The sequence below is a fragment of the Myotis myotis genome, unplaced genomic scaffold (assembly GCF_014108235.1).
Source record: "Myotis myotis isolate mMyoMyo1 unplaced genomic scaffold, mMyoMyo1.p scaffold_m19_p_6, whole genome shotgun sequence".
NCBI lineage: Eukaryota > Metazoa > Chordata > Mammalia > Chiroptera > Vespertilionidae > Myotis > Myotis myotis.
The window spans coordinates 75,794,760-75,813,517 of NW_023416368.1; the positions used below are offsets into that span (position 1 = coordinate 75,794,760).

An 18,758-nucleotide genomic window follows, 5' to 3' on the forward strand; every position below is an offset into this window, starting at 1 on the left:
GGATGGTCAATTTAGATGTTTGTCTATTATTAGGAAAGATGTATATGTGTGTGTGTGTATATCCTATCTAATAAAGAGGTAATATGCAAATTGACCATCACTCCAACACACAAGACGGCCACCTCCATGTGGTCAAGGATGGCCACCCCCTTGTGGACACAAGATGGCTGGCAGGGGAGGGCAGTTGTGGGCAATCAGGCCAGCAGGAGAGGGCAGTTGGGGGCGACCAGGTTGGCAGGGGAGGGAAGTTGGGGGGACCAGGCCTGCAGGGAAGGGCAGTTGGGGGCAACCAGGCCGGCAGGGAGGGCAGTTGGGGACGACCAGGCCAGCAGGGGAGGGCAGTTGGGGGGCCAGGCCGGCAGGGGAGAGCAGTTAGGGGCGACCAGGCCATCAGGGGAGGGCAGTTAGGGGTGACCAGGCCAGCAGGGGAGGGTAGTTAGGGGTAATCAGGCCGGTAGGGGAGCAGTTAGGCATCGATCAGGCTGGCAGGGGAGTCGTTAGAGGGTGATCAGGCTGGCAGGCAGAAGTGGTTGGGAGCCAGTAGTCCTGGATTGTGAGAGGGGTCCCAGATTGGAGAGGGTGCAGGCTAGGCTGAGGGACAACTTCCCCCTCCATGCATGAATTTTGTGCACCAGGCCTCTAGTATATATAACCTCCAGGTGGAATTAAAACAAATGTAAAAAATAACAGTGATACATTCTATAACAAAATTTAGTAGATGATATGCCTTCCAAACATTCTTAAGAAGCATGAACTTTAAAAGATAGATATAAGGAATTTAAAATTTCCTATTATAGAAAAAACTATAAACCAATGAAGCGATTAAATCAGAAAAAAAAAATCTGACATGTAGAGAAAAAAGCAGATAGATCCAAGTTGTCAAGTTTATAAAAACAACAACACTCAGACTTACTTGAAATCAGTGAATCAGCAATTAGTCTAACAATGAAATACAGTGGAACCTTAGTTCTCACACTTACTTTGTGCAGGAAGGCTATTCGAGAAGCAATTTGTTCAAACACCAAATCATTTTTTTTCCCATTAGAAATAGTGTAAATTGAGACCCCAAATGATTCCATTTTAACCTTTCTTATATATAATACATGTCTAAGGAACTGTTTAATCTATAAACAAACACTTAAATTTATCAAACTACCCCCTACTAGCCTTAAAGGAATCACGTTCAGCACTCATTCCAGGGGTATCTTTTAGGAAGTCAATGTGCAGCATCTGCACTGTTTCATATCACTGCCTCCAAAATGCTGTCTGTCACTGGTGAACTGCTTTTTGCTTATCCAATTCAACAACAGTTTTCTACCTCTCCAACTGCCTGTGATGATTGTTTCTTTTACACCCTTAGCAACATTAGCACTCTTGATGGCCACATTATGTTTTAAAATTGTGCTAATCATCCATTTAGCTAGTGACAAAAGCAAAAACAAACAAACAAAAAACCCACAAAAATGTTCACAGCACAATTTCCTAAGATGTCAGCAAGGCAAAGTTTAGCTGTAAAGTCATATTGGCCCATTCTCTCTGTGGCCTTAGAGATGACTTTTGTCATGCTGATGTATTAACAAGAAAGGTTTGTCTGCAGAATTAATGGAGACTTTTTTTTTTTCCTGAACAACTTGGTAGAGAACCAAATCTTTCAAGATGGGAGATATTCGAGAACTGAGATTTGACTGTATCACTTTAGCAAAAATTTAAAAGATTGATAATATCTCAAGAGGGTACTGCTGTATTTCACTAATCTAAATGTTAATTATGACATCCTTTTGGAAAGCAATCTGGCAACATATAGAGTGTCCTGCCAAAATATGCGCACACTTTGAATAATTGTAAAGGCAGTGTTCATTAAAGTACATTTCATTTTCAAAATTGAGCTATCAACTGTTAAAGTGTGTACACATTTTTGGGACACCCTGTATATCTAAATATGTACATACCCACACATAAATACACATATATCTAAGTACATGAGCATGGAGAGTAAAAGGAAATGAAGTTGAGGTGAAGGATGGGTATGTATAAGAAATACAGGTTAAAAAGGATAAATGCACCCTGGCTGGTATGGCTCAGTTGGTTGGGCATCGTCCTGGGCACAAAAAGGTTGCTGGTTGAATTCCAGGTGAGGGCACATGCCCAGATTGTGGGTTTGATCCCTGGTAAGGGGCATGCAGGAGGCAGCCGATGCTTCACTCTCACATTGATGTTTCTCTTCCCCCTCTCCCACCTCTCCTTTCCTCGCTCTCTAAAAATCAATTAAAATGTGTGTTTTTTAAAAGAAAGGATAAATGCATCTCTGAAACAGATAAGTGCATACATTTATGTAATGAAATTATAAAAGTTCTTATCAGAAATGGACTCAATTATCGAATGATTAGTTTAGGGTTATCAAAATCCTACACAAAGTCAGCTGGAACAATGATGAAGCCTACTATCAGCATTGTTGACCCCTGAAGAAAAATATAACGCAGAAAATGCACTGGGAGTAAAACCTGTAGATGCTATGTTACCCACAGGTGGTAAGAAGGCTCTTTTTACCCTAGTTTTTCTCTTTAACATAAAACGTAGTTAAATGTATAAGGTAAAAGAAAAGATGAACTTCGAAACACACACAATAAAAGATGCCTGCCTCCCACTCTGAACTCTATTTTTCTCTTCCACCCAGACACCAGCCACAATTTCTTCATACAACTTTGCACACATGTGAGTATAACTTTAGGATAAATTCCCAGCAAAGGAATTGTTATGACAAAGAGTATATACATGTAAATTACGATAGACAGATATCATCAAATTGCCTCCCAAAGAGGCACCCATCTTCAGGAAATGCTTAATTGTGAATCCAGTATGTCAGTGGTGATTTACAATTGAATTTACATTGTGCAGTTGAGCATGTTTCTGTTTCACTCAATAATGGTAAACAAAGGGCAGAATATTTAACTTAAGGAATAACGACTTAAGAAACAAGGAGTGTAAGGCTCTGGGAAGAAAATAAAACAGAGTGAAGAGTTAGCTTAGCTATAGTATGGGCAGCAAGCAAACCATCAATGCAAACACCAATTAGTGAGACCCTTAAGACCCTTAAAGCCCAGATTTGGATGCCAAAAAGAATTCTCACAAGTTTGAAACAGCTGTTACAGAGCCCTTTCATTTCTCTTTTAGCACTTCACACAGAACCCAGTATTATCCATCTGAAATATGTATTTAAAATAAAACAAGAAAATGTTAAAATACAGAGGTACACAAGCCTCACGATCCCATGTGTTAGATACTATTACTACTTCCAATTTATAGATGAGGAAGTGAACTTTCTTCTGGACTAGAAAAACACACACAAATATATAATAAACATAATACATGGAGGTTATAAAAAATTCATAAAACTCCACCATAACAAATACAAAATGAACATCCCTACCCCTTACCCCTGAGTCCTTCTGTCCAAAGATAAATACTATTAAGCTTCCTGTGAATCCTTACAAAGATAAGAAATAAATGTACATAGACCTGCAAATATCTAACATACAAGTTTAATGTGGTTTTTAGAAACCTTTTCTTATGAAAGTTTGCAAACATGTACAAGGGCAGAAAGAACGGAGTAATAAACATGTATGAACCCATTATCCAGCCTGAATAAAGAACCAATCCCCTCCCTACTCCCCTAGATACTTCCAAGGAAATTCCACACATTTTGTCATTCTAAGCACACAACTATTAGAAAGCTGTAATAGCTGGTTTCCAAATCCACAGTAGATTAGACATGAAAATTTAGAAAGGGGTTGGGGAAAAGGCTTTACCACAAGAAAAAAATGATAGCTGCCTTAAAAGAAAAAAATAAATGAAAACAACTATTTAATCATAAATGCAGGGTGGGGCAACAGTAGGCTTACACTTGTGAGTATGTGAAACACAGAATTAATTTATTGTATTATTGTTAATTACTTATTTTCTACATGAACAACTGTAAACCTACTTTTGCCCCATCCAGTACATACATGTAACAATGACACATCAAAAAGAATAATGTTCAGGAATTTTGTTTCAAAAAGGCAGGAAAGTATGTGATACATTTGTTTTTAAAACTTTAAATGGTTAAAAGAAAAGTTTACATTTCAGGAAGTTAACCAGAAGTTCTTTTCACTTATGTCAAACATTTTTTTATTTCCCTTAAACAATGCCAGATAAATGAGGCCTTACACAATTAGCTGTGATTTGAGAGGACATGGAGAGTTTAAGATAAAGAATGGTTGGTGACATGTGAAGAAAACAGAACCACTGATATTTGGTTTTAAACTCAGATTAAAATATTAATCTCTCAAATAATGCCTTTAGGAAGTTTAAAATGGTAAATAAACTATTTAATGAATACTTCCTTGGGTAAATGCTTTAGACATACAGACTCATTTAATCTCACAATCCCCTGAGGTAGGTAATTAAGACAAGACACTACTTGCCCCAGGTGAATCAGCTAATAAACTTCCTTTTCTTATTAGAACTGGAGATATGGTTGAAGTACTTGTGTTAGGCTTCACCTTTCTTCAAAATACAAGATTAGGTATACTATTTATTTTCATTCTCTGGAGCAAAGGTTTAATTGTGACAGGTACTATGCAACAAACTGAAAAACAGATATACTCCTAAATATCTGATGATGCTTTTTAAAAAATATCTAATGATGTTTGCATTATTTTAATCATTATGATTCATGATTAAAGGTACGCATGTCACATATCATGGCAATTTCTATTCCAAAAGAGTTATTACATATACTACTTGTTAAATTTCTAAAGATCTATGGATACTTATATAGCTTTCTCTACATTTCCACTGACAGGGAAGTTTTAATGGAGTTTTACTGCTAACGATCTTCCTTTTATGATTCTAAAACTGTTTCTTGTAACTTCAACCCACTCATCTGGTTAAATCAATAAAGACTAAATTTCTTCTTTCTCTTCCACAAGGCAGCCTTTTAATATCTGCATAATCTTTGCAAACCGTCTCCATGCAAAATATTCCCTTGATTCTAGTTTGACATGGTTTTATTTGCCATTATCCTTTCTTCTCTTAAAAAGTGACTCACCAAATTCAACACAAGACCCCTCCAGAGTGCCTAACCAGAGCAGGACATAGGGAACTATTAGTTCTCCTACTCTGGACCTAAAATTATTCCTTTCTTCCACCACCAATTCATTTTTGTGTGTATTAAATTTGCAGGTAAAAGTCTTCAGCATATTAATTCAAGAAGCAGTGGTGAAACATTTATGATGTAACCGAACCAGGCTTTCCTTTCCCAGGCTCCCTTTCCCTAAACCCAGCTTTGTTTTTGGGGACACACACACACACACACACACACACACACACACACACTCTCTCGCACAATCCTACCATAGTTCCTTTATGGCTTCTGGAAAGGGGTCTCTAGATCAGCAGTCACCGACAGGTGGTCCGTGAGGCCTAACAGGTTGGCGACCGCTGTTCTAGATGACTATACCTCACTGCTAGATGACCTTTAAGCTTTATCAATAAACACAATCAGAAGAGCTACATGTCTGACTGCCACATGCTCTCCAGAATTTACTATGATAGTTTAGTACAGGAATTCTAGGTTTTGACTACTTTCAGCTATATAGTGGTTTTTTATGTTATCCTCAATATGTTCTTTACTTTTTTCCATTCTAAGATAATTATATAACCTGAAAATACAAATACACATTTCCCTATTAATAGCAGGTTACTGATAAACTTTATTGAACTATGTTGTGAAACGTTAGGAAAGACTAACTCTTAGGTCAGAGGCTGAGCCACCATCTCTGCCTCTACAGGCGGCCTCCAACCATTAGCACTTTTGTACCTTTGTAGTCAGTTTAGTTTCTGAAAGAGTTGCATTTGTGTACTCTGTGGCTTGATTTCACATTTTTTTGATTCATTTAAGTTCAAAACACATCTATGGACCAGCTTCTGTTTATACTACAGTATTTAGCATTCCCTACTATTAAAGTTTCAGGGTGTTCTATTCCCATGGGGTTGTTACTGTTAAATTACACATGACCCTACTCCATTCAAATTTTTACCTGCAAATATGTTATAACAAGCAACACTTTCTCTCTAGGCCAGACTAGAATAGTTGTTCTCCAACTGTGCTGTGCATCAGAATCACATGGGTGTATTTTTGTTGTTGTTAACACTAGTCCCCCATATTCTCCCCCTTTGCCCATCTCTACCCAGCCCCTGTCTCCTCTCCCTTGGCCTTCACCACATTATTGTCTGTGTCCATGGGCTATGCATATGTTCTTTGGCTAATCTCTTCACCTTCATTTATCCAGTCTCCTCAAACCCCCTCATCTCTGAGATCTGTCTGTCTGGGAATATATCCTAAGAATCCCAAAACACCAATCAGAAAGAATATATGCACCCCTAAGTTTATAGCAGTTATTACTTACAATAGCCAAGGTCTGGAAACAGCTCAAGTGTTCAACAGTAGACAACTGGATGAAAAAGCTGTGGTACATTTACACAAATACAGCCCGGCTGTAAAAAAGAAAGAAGTTACCCTTTGCAACAGCATGGATGAACTTGGAGATTATTATGCTAGGTGAAATAAGCTAGTCAGAGAAAGACAAGTACCATATGATCTCACCTATATGTGGAATCTAACGAACAAAATAAACTGACTAACAAAACAGAACCAGAGGCATGGATAACATGGATGTATTTTAAAAGCACAGAAATCCTAGCCAACTCTGGAATTACTGAATCCAAATACCTGGAGGTGGAGGTCCAAACATATTTTTAAATAGATCCCGAGGTAATTCTACTTGGAAACTACTGGTCTAGAGGACAAGAAAGAATTCTAATAATGCAATACTGTATCTCTTGTGTAAATGCAATGTTTAGGCATAAAGATAATTTTGAGCATAACATCACCCACAATAACACCTATTTTTTTCCATATCAACATTCCAACCTAAATAGATTTAATTAGTTATTCATAATTGAAGGAAAATTAGGTCCAGGATAGGAAAAGCACTTAAGGTATGTCTACTTCAAGGAAATTTATTTAAGAGTCATTGGTCAAAGCCACTCATAAATATTTCCAAACTAGTCATCTTATATAGTAAACTAGAGGCCCGGTGCACAAAAATTTGTTCACTCGGTGGGGAGGGGAGGTCCCTCTGCCCGGCCTATGCCCTCTCGCAGTCTGGGACCCCTTGGGAGATAATGACCTGCTGGCTTAGGCCTGCTCCCGGGTGGCAGAGGGCAGGCCCAATCCCTAGGTCCAGCCCCTGGTCGGGCTCAGAGCAGGGCCGATTGGAGAGTTGGGGCGCCTTCCCCTGTCATGCACAGAGCAGGGCAGATTGGGAGGTTGCGATGCCACCCTCAGTCACGCTCAGGGTAGGGCCAATTGGGGGTTTGGGCACCGCCCCATCACACTCAAGGCAGGGTCGATGGGGAGGTTGCGGCACCACCCCCTGTCACGCACAGAGCAGGGCCCATCAGGGGGGTTGGGGCTCCGTACTCTGTCATGCACAGAGCAGGGCCAATCAGGGGGTTGGGGCGCTGCCCCGTTACGCACAGAGCAGGGCCCATCAGGGGGGTTGGGGCTCCGTACCCTGTCACGCACAGAGCAGGGTCAATCAAGGGGTTGGGGAGCTCCCCCCTGTCATGCACAGAGCAGGGCCGATCAGGGGGTTGAGGAGCTCCCCCCGTCACTCATAGAGTAGGGCCGATAGGGGAGTTGGGGCACCGCCCCCTGTCACACTCAGGGCAGGGCCGATGGGGAGGTTATGGCTCTACCCCGTCACACACAGAGCAGGGCCCGTGGGGGGTGGGGGGTGGTTGGGGCGCTGCACCCTGTCACACACAGAGCCGCAGAGCGATCAGGGGGTTGGGGAGCTCCCCCCTATCAGGCACAGAGCAGGGCTGATCAGGGGGTTAGGGCGCCTTCCCCTGTCATGAACAGAGCAGGGCCAATAGGGATGTTGTGGCCCTGCCCCCTGTCACACACAGAGCCGCAGGGCAATCAGGGGGTTGGGGCGCTGCCCCCTGTCATGCTGATCCCGGTGCCGGGAGGCCTCTCGGCTCCACTGATCCCAGTGCTGGGAGGCATATTACCCTTTTACTATATAGGATAGAGGCCTGGTGCACGTGTGGGGGCCAGCTTGTTTGACCTGAAGGGTGTCCTGGATCAGGGTGGGGGTCCCCACTGGGGTGCCTGGCCAGCCTGGGTGAGGGGCTGATGGCTGTTTGCAGCTGGTCACACACCCTTCAGGGTGGGGGTCCCCACTGTGGTGCCTGGCCAGTCTGGGTGAGGGGCTGAGGGATGTTTTCAGGCTGGGACTGAAGCTCCCAACTGCTCCTTTCTTTCTTTCTTTCTTTTTTTTTTTTTATTCTGGGCCAGCTTTAGCTCTGAGGCTCCAGCTCTTAGGCATCCGCTGCTGAAAGAAGGTATCTGGTTTATTTCGGTTCTATAATCGAAACTCTGTATCAATTCCAGCTCTGAGATCCGGGCTCGCTGAAAGCAGGTTTGTGGGATTTTGTTTAGCTTCTATATTTGTTACAATGTTTTTTAAACTCCAGGCTCAGAGGCCGGCAAGGCAGGCGGGGAACATTGGTTTCCTCCGTCACTGAAGCAAGCAAGCCTCATGTTAGTTTCAAGCTGCCTGGCTGCCGGCCGCCATCTTGGCTGGCAGTTAATTTGCATATCTCACTGATTAGCCAATGGGAAGGGTAGCAGTCGTACACCAATTACCATGTTTCTCTTTTATTAGATAGGATACCTCTACTCATCTTACATAGCAAGTACTTGACCCAGCCAAGGCTTTCTCTTAGCCCCTTAGAAATGGAATGCCCTCTTCCCCCTTTCCAGCCTCAGTGACCCATACAAATAAGACAGCAACACCTCCCCCCGAAACTCTCTGCTAGTAGAGTACTATAAATATACTTGCTATACTATATTATGATAATTTGTACACAAATCTGTCTTTGTCTACTAAAATGTGAGATTTTAAGAGCAGGGATTATTTCTTGTCTTGTCAATTGTAGTTCCAGCTCCTACCAATGTGCTAGCAACATTGTAAGCAGTAAAAAAATCTTTGATTAGTGAAGAAAGAAAATAAAATGCCTATTTTCAAGTCTCATTCAACTAGAATAATCTTTAGGGTTCTGATGCTAAAAACACCAAAAGATTTTATGTTACTAAATTTTAGAATAATGCAATTGGAACATTTTCCTAAGACACTTGATAAGCATTTATTAAGAATCAGCTATAAGCTAAATGCTGTGCAAGTGGAAAGGATACAAAAAAAGGACGTTGCTCTTGATAGTTAGGTAAGTAATATGTGTATTCCCACAACCAATGAGACTTCCTGTCATTGGTTTATCTACATCATAGAGCCCTTGGAGCCAAACTCTAAGACTTTTGATGCCCCCCAGGTAGCTAAATTACTAGACTGAGAATTCATGAGTTCAACAACTCCATTTTCCTTAATCTATGACAGTTTTCCAGAGTTCAATACAAAAGGAAAACTTAAAATCTGAGTGGCAGTCTTCTACCATCATTATAAATAATTTTAAAATTCTATGTGACTATCATTCAAAAACGGAACTATCTCTTGGACTAAAACAAACACATACAAAAACTATTCCTATTGTCATATACCTAGAATATTTTGATGTAAAAGTTTACTCACAGAATCAATCCAGATGCCCTGATCTATTGCTCATTCATGTGGTTTTTGAAGCTCTACTCTTTTTTTGCAGGCAAAGTATATAATACACTGATAAGCAATTTCCAGAGCAAAACTTGTGCTTCTGCACTTCTGGAACAGCCAATATCTTCCTACTCATTTTGCATTTTCCCTATCCCAGCAGTTTCCCAATGCATAATAAATGAAATAATTGTAGAATTAGAGTAAGAGATTTCATTAAGCTAGACTAAAGTGAATCATAAAATCTTATGTTAAGCTTGAATTGATGTTAACAATGTTTTCCAATCACCTCAGCTTTACAGATAAAAAAAATATTGATAATAGGAGCCAGAAACCCTGGCTCCCAGGGTAGTGCTTATACTAATTTACCTATGAATAAAAGCAAAAATTCCAGTCAGTCTTTCAAAAACTTAGGATCTATTAAATGCATGTCTTTTTAAGAAAAACTATACAATGAGATAATTTTTAGGTTTCCACTATCTCTAGGCACTTCTTTTTATGCCTCAATCCTGCACAATCTTGTATTTATTCACTTATGCTTTCAACAAATATTTACTGAGCACTTATTACATGCTAAGCACTGACAAATACAGCAATGACAAAACAAAATCACTGTTCACATAAAGCTTACATTCTGTGATCATAATAGGTACAATAGAAAAAAATAAAGCTGAGAAATAATTTAGGGATTGTGGGTGATGGGGTTACAATTTTAAATAAGATGCTCAGCGAAAGCCTCAGTGAGAGAGTTAAAACAGAGTAAAGCCTTGAATGAAGTTAGGAAGGAAGTCATGTAGACATAGGGAAAAGAATATTCAAGATCAAGACCTTGAAGCAGAAATTATCTATCATGTGAAAGAATAGCACCAAGAACAATGTGGCTAGCGTTGCATGAGCAAAGGGTAATGTATTAGAACACGAAATCGGAGAAGTGAGGGCTACTGGGAAGGACCAAATCAGAGAGGAAGCTACAGTTGAAAATTTCTACTAAAAAATACTAAATATTGCCCAGGCTGGCATTCTAAGTGGTTAGAGCGCCAGCCTATGCACCAAAGGATCATGGGTTTGATTCTGATCAAGAGCCCCTACCTGGGTTACAGGTTCTATCCCCAGCCCCAGTCGGGGGCGTGTGAGGGAGACAACAGATGTATTTGTGTGTGTGTGTGTGTGTGTGTGTGTGTGTGTGCGCGCGCCGTCGCCGCCCCCCCCCCCCCCAAGTCTCTTCCTCCTTTCCACTCTCTGAAAATCAATGGAAAAAATATCCTCGGGTGAGGATTAAAAAAAATAAAAAATATTAAAATTATCTTAGGGATTAAATCAAGCGCCTTACTAGCAATGATCCAATTGAATAGCAAACAGCATGAACTGCTAATGGTAGAATTTATGATATCAGCAGATTAGTAGAGATGTTATTTTTGGACATTCCCAGCATCCATTAAATTGTACTTCAGAGAGCATTATCAACTACTCTTAAGACTAGCTTTGAAGCATCGCCTTGTCAATTTACTAGGAAGTGAGTGCTGAAACAAGGATTAGAAGGCAGAGGATGAGGGAATTCACATGCTCTCTATTGAAAGAGAAGTGGAGAAGTGTTTTACCTCCCCTATCTCAGGAGGATATGCTAATATATAATTCAAAATAAGGAGGTAGCCAATCAAATAATATTCTACAACTAAAAGTGGAATACAAATTCCAGGGAGCCAACTTTTGCTGTACCCCAATACTCATAATACTGTAAGCATCCCAAGGACAACAACAGTTTCTCTTATTTTCTACATTCCCAGTCTACTCCAGTCATTTTAGGGCTCACATTTTGTACTGCGCCTGAGAAAACCTACAAAATGAGAAAAGGCTCTTCTGAGCTCTCCCAACCTGACTTAGGAAACACACAGCTTTCTCACACTCCTGTCTTTAAAACCTGAGGCTGCAGATAACCATCACATGTTCTCTACTTCTTTTGTTCCTCTATATCTCCCATTCCCAGCAAGATCATGTACTGCACTCCAGAATCATAATGGTGTACCTCAATTTTATCTGCTAAAGTCTCCATATATTTCAGATCCCTTATTCTAAATTATTTTCGCCAGATTATCTCCTGACAAGCTCATGCGTTCTCAAACTATCATGACAATTACAAAGTATAATGCATCATACAAACACATAGTATTAATATCTTAAGTTAGTTATTGTAAGATACCAAATATAACTAGCTATCAAAAGCTATCTTCAGTACTATAGATTTCTATCTGATTATAGATAGCAAGACTTCTTCGATCTTTGGAATAATTTCCAGACTCAAATCAGTTTTAATTTTTTTAATATTGTCTAACCAGCATGAAGAAAAAAAGGAAACAAAAACTATATCTGTATCCCAGGCTCTTTGGTACTTCTTTTATATGAGTTAATATATAAATAAAAGTAAAGATTTAAAAATACATATCGAGTCCATTCAGGTTAAAAGATAATCCCTATCAAAGGCAGAGAGTGATTCAGTCTTAAGATTCTGAGTTTACTTGTATACTTTATGCCACATCCCCAAATATTGTTAGATAACTTCGACATAGAATAAGTTGTCACTTTAAACTGAAATTTATAGCTGGAAAAATGCACTCTTTATATGGTAAACTAAAACAAAACACAAGTATATACTAAACCAAGTGGTGCCTATTGCACTCCCTGCAGGTTCTTTTATGTGTGATCTTCTCTATCTTACTTAAGACCTTCCTGCTGCTGTATTAATATAAACCATGGTTTCCAACTCCATTCCTCCTACCTCCATTCTTACTCATGTTACCCATACTTAAGCAAATAATATTTCTAAAATGCAAAGCTGGGAGTAGGAATGAATAATACAAATAAGACTTGAGGCAAGACTGCTTTGTGTTTGAAAAATCAGGTTCTACCACTTATTAGCAGTTTGATCTTATACAAATGTATTAATCTTGCTAAGCCCCGGTTTTCCATCTCTGCAAACTGTGGACAATATCCACCTCAAGAGGTCACTATGAGGACTAAATAAATTAAAGTAAAAAAGCCTCCTAAAGTAGGACCCAAAAATGTTTAGCTTGAACCACTAATCTTTCAAAAAGGTTGTCACATTCAAGGGGAAAACTGATTTAAGGACACTATCAGAGAACAATGTAATGGCTGGAATTGAGAATATTTGCTTTCTAGTAGTGACCTTGTTGTAATTAATCTAGTTTATTAATAACTAAAAAAGAACAAATGGAAGGCCAAACTTTATAGGCATGCCATTTGTGCAAGCTGCAGTTTAACATTCCCCAAGCCCATTCCCTGAAGATTGATGGGGGGAGGGATGGCCAGGGGCAGTTTAGACACATGCCGGGTAAAGTCTGAATGAAATGGGGAAGGTACTTGTCTGTTAGTCACACCTGGGAACAGGTCCCTGGCCAGAGTAGGCATGGCCAGTGCAAGTGCAGGAAGATTTGAGATACTGAAACTCCTAAACAAAGGAGTTTGCTCTCTTGCCTCTTGGTTGGGCTCCTGGCTTGCAGGGCTCTCACACTCCCACACACAATGGACTAATGGACTGCAACTAGCTTAATGCTAAACTGGATCCAGCTCTACATGGAATGGAAACTCTGGACACTGGCTTTGCTTCTAACTCTGCTGAATTCCCAGCTGCACATCTTCCGGGATTACATTAAGGGCAATGGGACTTTGCAAATGGAGGGATGTAACTCCATGCAAATAAAAGTCACTCATCCTCCCATGCAAACCTCAGAAAATTCTTTTTCTCAAGATATTGTAAGGACATGGCCTACCCCCAACATTCAGTAGGGATAGGGAGGCCCCACTCCCTTGAGCAACGGAGAAAGACCATCCACACATTCTCTGGAAATAGTAGGGGAGTTTATTTGGAAAACTAAACTATGATGAGAAAGTAGTTTTGTGAGTATGTAGAAATTCTGAGTTAAGTAGATAGCTCTTCGCCAAGAACTGCTTGGACAAGGCTTGCTCCCCACCGTCCACATCTTGTATCTGCAAGAACTCATTGTCCCAAGTTTCTTATACAAAATTCAGTTTTTTAGAGTGCCTCTAACTAACCTTTTAATTACTCTAATTATGAATAAGTGACTGCCTATTTGAGAAAAAGCCTCTAAGGCAATAATTTCTAACCATCTTGAAGGAATTATTTTCATCTCCCAAAAGCTATGTGGATTGGCATGGGAGCAATGCAAGTCTCTGACAGGAAGAAGGAAGAAGTGATACTGACAACTGTTTACCCCTCTCCAGTGAGAAATTCTGAAAAAAATGGAATCAAGAAACAAGCAATAGTAGAGGTCTACGGGTAAGTTTTTGGTCCAATGGGAACAGTAATCCAATGTTTGGAGAATTTGGCTCAAGCTATTAATTCATTTTCTAATACCTCATAGAATAAACCACATTCAAAGAATGCTATGAATGAATTCAGACAGAAAAACCTTCCTTGCTAAGCTTTATATTAATCCTTATAATATCTATGATCATGTTATCCTCACCCCTTCAAAAAGTGACCAAAATCTAATGAAAATTCTGCTAGAGAATATGGAGAGAACATAATAAATATTAGTATTTTTGGTGCCTGGCTGCTAAAATTCCATCTACACCTCTAAAACACAAAATGCTTGTCAGAGGCATAGCATACGGTGACTAAATGAATAGAAATGTGATATCAGAATCTCATTATTCTGTATGTTCTCCCTGGAAAACATCAAGATGAAGGAAATTCCAAATAAAGATTTAAAAAGATGAGCCATGATGACATGGAGAAATAAATATTTAAGAATCAATGGAACATCTAGAGTCAATAGCTAGCTGATAGCAGATATGCGGAACTAGAATATGTGGGAGTCAGAGCTAAAGTAATAGACTAAGGGGCTGCCTCTGTATGTACAATAGCCAAGAGCATAAACTAAAGATTTAGGGAGTTGGATCAATCCCATCAATCCCGTGGATGTATTTTGCTTGGACTACAAGGTATTTAAAAGTCAGGAGACTAAATACAAATGTGGAGGCTTTTATTTTTATTTTAAAAATTGCATCTCTCCATCCGGCTGAGTCACCACTGAGTTTGTAATCTCTAGTGTGCCAACAACAGGATGGAATTGAATTGCACTTCCCCTTTTTCATGAGGCATGCACCCTCCAGTTCACCACAGTCCCTACCATCTCTAGACACTAAGTATCAACTGCTATTTATCACTAAGATTATACTGTGGCTTGTTCATGACAGAGAAATAATTCTTTATACTCAGGTCTTTGTGACAACAAAAACGAAATCTATTTTTCCCATATACCTGGCCATTGCCTGAGTAATCAAGAAAATGAGGTGGTAATAATAAAGCTAGTTTATTTGCTGAAAAGGAAGAGTCTAGAATATAAACTAGACATCAAAAACAAAACTTCCTCAGAATTTAGTAACTGAAAATGTTTTTGGGATTTACTCTATAGATATACACAAGCAAAATAAATTACTTATGTTCAATGTTATTGTTTGCAGCAGCATTTGTAATAGGAACAGATTAGAAACAATCTAAATGTCCATTAAAGGGTCTAGACAAATAAGTTATGGCATAACTTAACCATACAATGCAGCCACAAAAATAAATTTCTTATGTACTAATATGAAACAGACTCCAAGTGAAAAGAACAAGGAAGAGCAGAATATATATATATATATATATGTAAAGGAGAATATATATGTGTGTGTATATATATGTATATATGTATATATTTATTTATACATGCATAAAGTATTTATGGAGGGATAAATAAAAAATTGGTAATAATGACATAATGATTCCCTCAGGGAGGAGAACTTGGTAACTGAGGAATGGAGGTGCTAGGAAACTTCACTGGACATATTTGTGTAGCTTTTGAAGTTTGTAGCAGGTAAATAGGTACATATTAAAAAAATCATTTTTAAAAAAATGTAACAGTTGGCTGGGATGATTCCAAGTATGATTAAGAATTCAGCAACTATCAGAACAGTGGTCTCTCTCCACACAGTATATGATATTCCGCTTTTTAGTTCACAGATGATGGAAATTTCAGCGGGAATGTAAAGGAAGTTGAGGGGGTGAGAAGGAGAGTGATATGAAATAAGAACAATGGAAGAAGTGACATAGTGTCTTTTTCCACTTAGCTCTTTGAACTGGTTTTGAGCCCAGAAGGAAGGAGTAAAAGGGTAGATTTAAAAGATAAGAACCCTTTTCAAGAGACTGTGAAACTGTAAGCACAAACTCTGGTTCTCTGGAACTTGGAGACAGTGTGACAGTGTGGTACAGGTGGGGGCGGGAGGGGGTGACACAGGACTCTCTAACTCAGCCCTGCACTTTGCACCTCCTGGGTACTCTAAAGACTGGCGGCTTTGAAAGCACTAAAGGCAGCATTCCTGGCAGGACTGTCCTCACAGAGGACCAGCAGCAGTGGCAATGATAAGGCACCATACTGGGTTGGCTAGAAGGGGATGGACTTCCCAAGGAGGCTGTAGGAAAAGAATATTCACTTCTGTTCCTTGAATGCACGTTACATTCCACTCAAGGACTCTCAGAAACACGTAAGGGAACTCTGAAGAGGGCTGGGGGTTTGTGCAAGTAAGAGGGAACTAAAAATTATACTCCATCTATATATAGGTGATGAAACCTAGAAACAATTATGCTGCAAAAACATGGAAGCAATATTTAGAGGCCTGAAAGAACAGAAAACAATACTCTGCCAAGACAGCCAAAAGGACAGTCTTACTGTTGTGTGTGTGTGTGTGTGTGTGTGTGTGTGTGTGTGTTTTAATTAGGAGATTGCTCACTGAACAGGATGTAAAAGAGAAAAAACACGAGGATGGCTGGAAAGAGGTTACTCAAGGCTCTGCTGGGAACAACACACTTAGTTATGCAGTACCTACTTTCCAAAGTGAAATCTTTCAACTGCTTTAAAATGTTTCTTTTCTAAGCCATTGAAAGCAATGAGATCATGTTCTTGATTAAGTGCCAGGTTTTTCCCCTGCAACCCAGACTGTTGAAGTTAAAAAGAAGAAAAAATAGGGGAATGAAAAGGGTAAAGATAGGAAGAATTGGGAACAGAAAACATAGGGTAAAACAAAGAGATTTTAATAGGCTAGGGATAGAAAATTATGGAATGACCAAATATAGAGTTAGTTTTAAAAGTTGAGAATATCTTGCCCTGTTCCAAAAATACAACAAAGCATCAATTCAATTTACTTAACTGATGTTTTCCTATCCCATTTTATCCAGAGTTAAGATAACATATATAATCCCTTTATGCTTCCCAGTACAAGTGTTAATTATAAATACATAGATTAAGTTATTTTTGAAAGATGGGATTATATGGGGGCTTGCTGAACAATAAAATGAAAGGACTCTGAAGTCTAGTCTTAGGCAATTTTGGTTCATATGTTTTTCACAAGTGGAAATAAATGATATTCATTACCTTAAACCATGCACAGTGAGAGAAATAATTTCTAAGAAAAGTAAGAAGTCAAATGAACAAGAACTAGAGATTAAACTCCATCTCAAAATGCAACTCCTATGGTTTATAGAATAAATAACATGGTCTATGAATTATACAGTTGACTCTTGAACAACACGGTTTTGAACTAAGCAGGTCCACTTATATGTGATTTTTTTCAATAAATGCTATAAATGTATTTTCTCTTCCATGACTTTCTTAACTTAATGTTTCTTTTCTCTAGCTTACTTTATTGTAAGAATATAGTACTTAACACATAAAACATACAACTGTCTGTTATTGATAAAGTTTCTGGTCAACATCAGGCTATTAGCAGTTAAGTTTTGGGGAAGTAAAAATTACATGCAAATTGCCCTGGCAGGCGTTGCTCAGTGGTTAGAGCATCTGTTTGCACACCAGAGAGTGCCGGGTTCAATTTTCAGCCTAGGGCAGTGGTCAGCAAACTGTGGCTCGGCAAACCGCGGCTCGCAAGCCATATGCGGCTCTTTGGCCCCTTCAGTGTGGCTCTTCCACAAAATATCGGCTCTTCCACAAAATACTGACTTCTGCGCATGGGCCACGAAGTTTCAGTCGCACTATACGTGCGCGCCTGCACATGGTATTTTGTGGAAAAGCCACACTCAAGGGGCCAAAGAGCCGCATGTGGCTCATGAGCCGCGGTTTGCCAACCACAGGCATAGGGCATGTACTTGGGTTGCATGAATGTTGGGGTGCATGTGGAAGGCAACTAATCACTGTGTCTCCATCACATCGAGGTTTCTCTCTCTCTCTTTCCCTCCCTTCCACTTTCAAAAAAAGGGAAAAAAAATCAATGGAATGGAAAAAAATTGTCCTCACTCCTTGGGTGAGAATTAAAAAAAAAAAAATTACACACAGATTTTCAACATTGCAGGGGCAGGTGCCTCTAACCCAGGGGTGGGCAAACTTTTTGACTCGAGGGCCACAATGGGTTCTTAAACTGGACTGGAGGGCCGGAACAAAAGCATGGATGGAGTGTTTGTGTGAACTAATATAAATTCAAAGTAAACATCATTACATAAAAGGGTACGGTCTTTTTTTTTTTTTTTAGTTTTATTCATTTCAAACGGGCCCGCGGGCCGTAGTTTGCCCAGGGCTGCTCTAACCCCACATTGTTCAAGGGTCAACTATATATTTTGTATCCATGACAGTCTCTTCCACTTATATCACTAGTTTTTTAACGTAGTTATATGTTTGAATAGCACTTTATACTTTTCAAAGTATCTCTATATTTCTCATTTAATGTTCACAATACCCTGTGAGGTAGATAGAACAGGTTTCATTCAGTTTTAAACACTAAAACATACACAGAATGGTTAAGAAAGAATTTACAAGTCAGTTGTAAGCCAAGGATCCAATGTTTGTCAAAGTAATGTTTGTGGACTACTATTCATCTCACTCAACATATATTAAGTAATAACTGTATTTCAGGTACTATAAGCAATCTATATATGCCTAAGCGACTGAATGACCAAACAATCGGTTGACCTGTCGCTATGATGCACACTGACCATCAGGGGGCAGATGCTCAAGGCAG

The 18,758-nt window shown here is 39.5% G+C and overlaps 1 protein-coding gene across 18 annotated transcripts in view; it reads right to left on the reverse strand.

Annotated features, from left to right (window-relative positions):
* The window catches only part of HMBOX1 (homeobox containing 1), a 221,710-nt gene that overhangs the window by 140,088 nt on the left and 62,864 nt on the right, over positions 1-18,758 (reverse strand). Inside the window, exon 1 of one of the 18 annotated variants that reach the window (XM_036312095.1) lies at positions 6,450-6,469. The exons of the other annotated variants lie outside the window; for them this stretch is intronic. The gene's annotated coding sequence lies outside the window, so the exon portion shown is untranslated. Of the gene's footprint in view, positions 1-6,449; positions 6,470-18,758 lie in introns of those variants that run through there. 18 annotated transcript variants of the gene reach the window in all.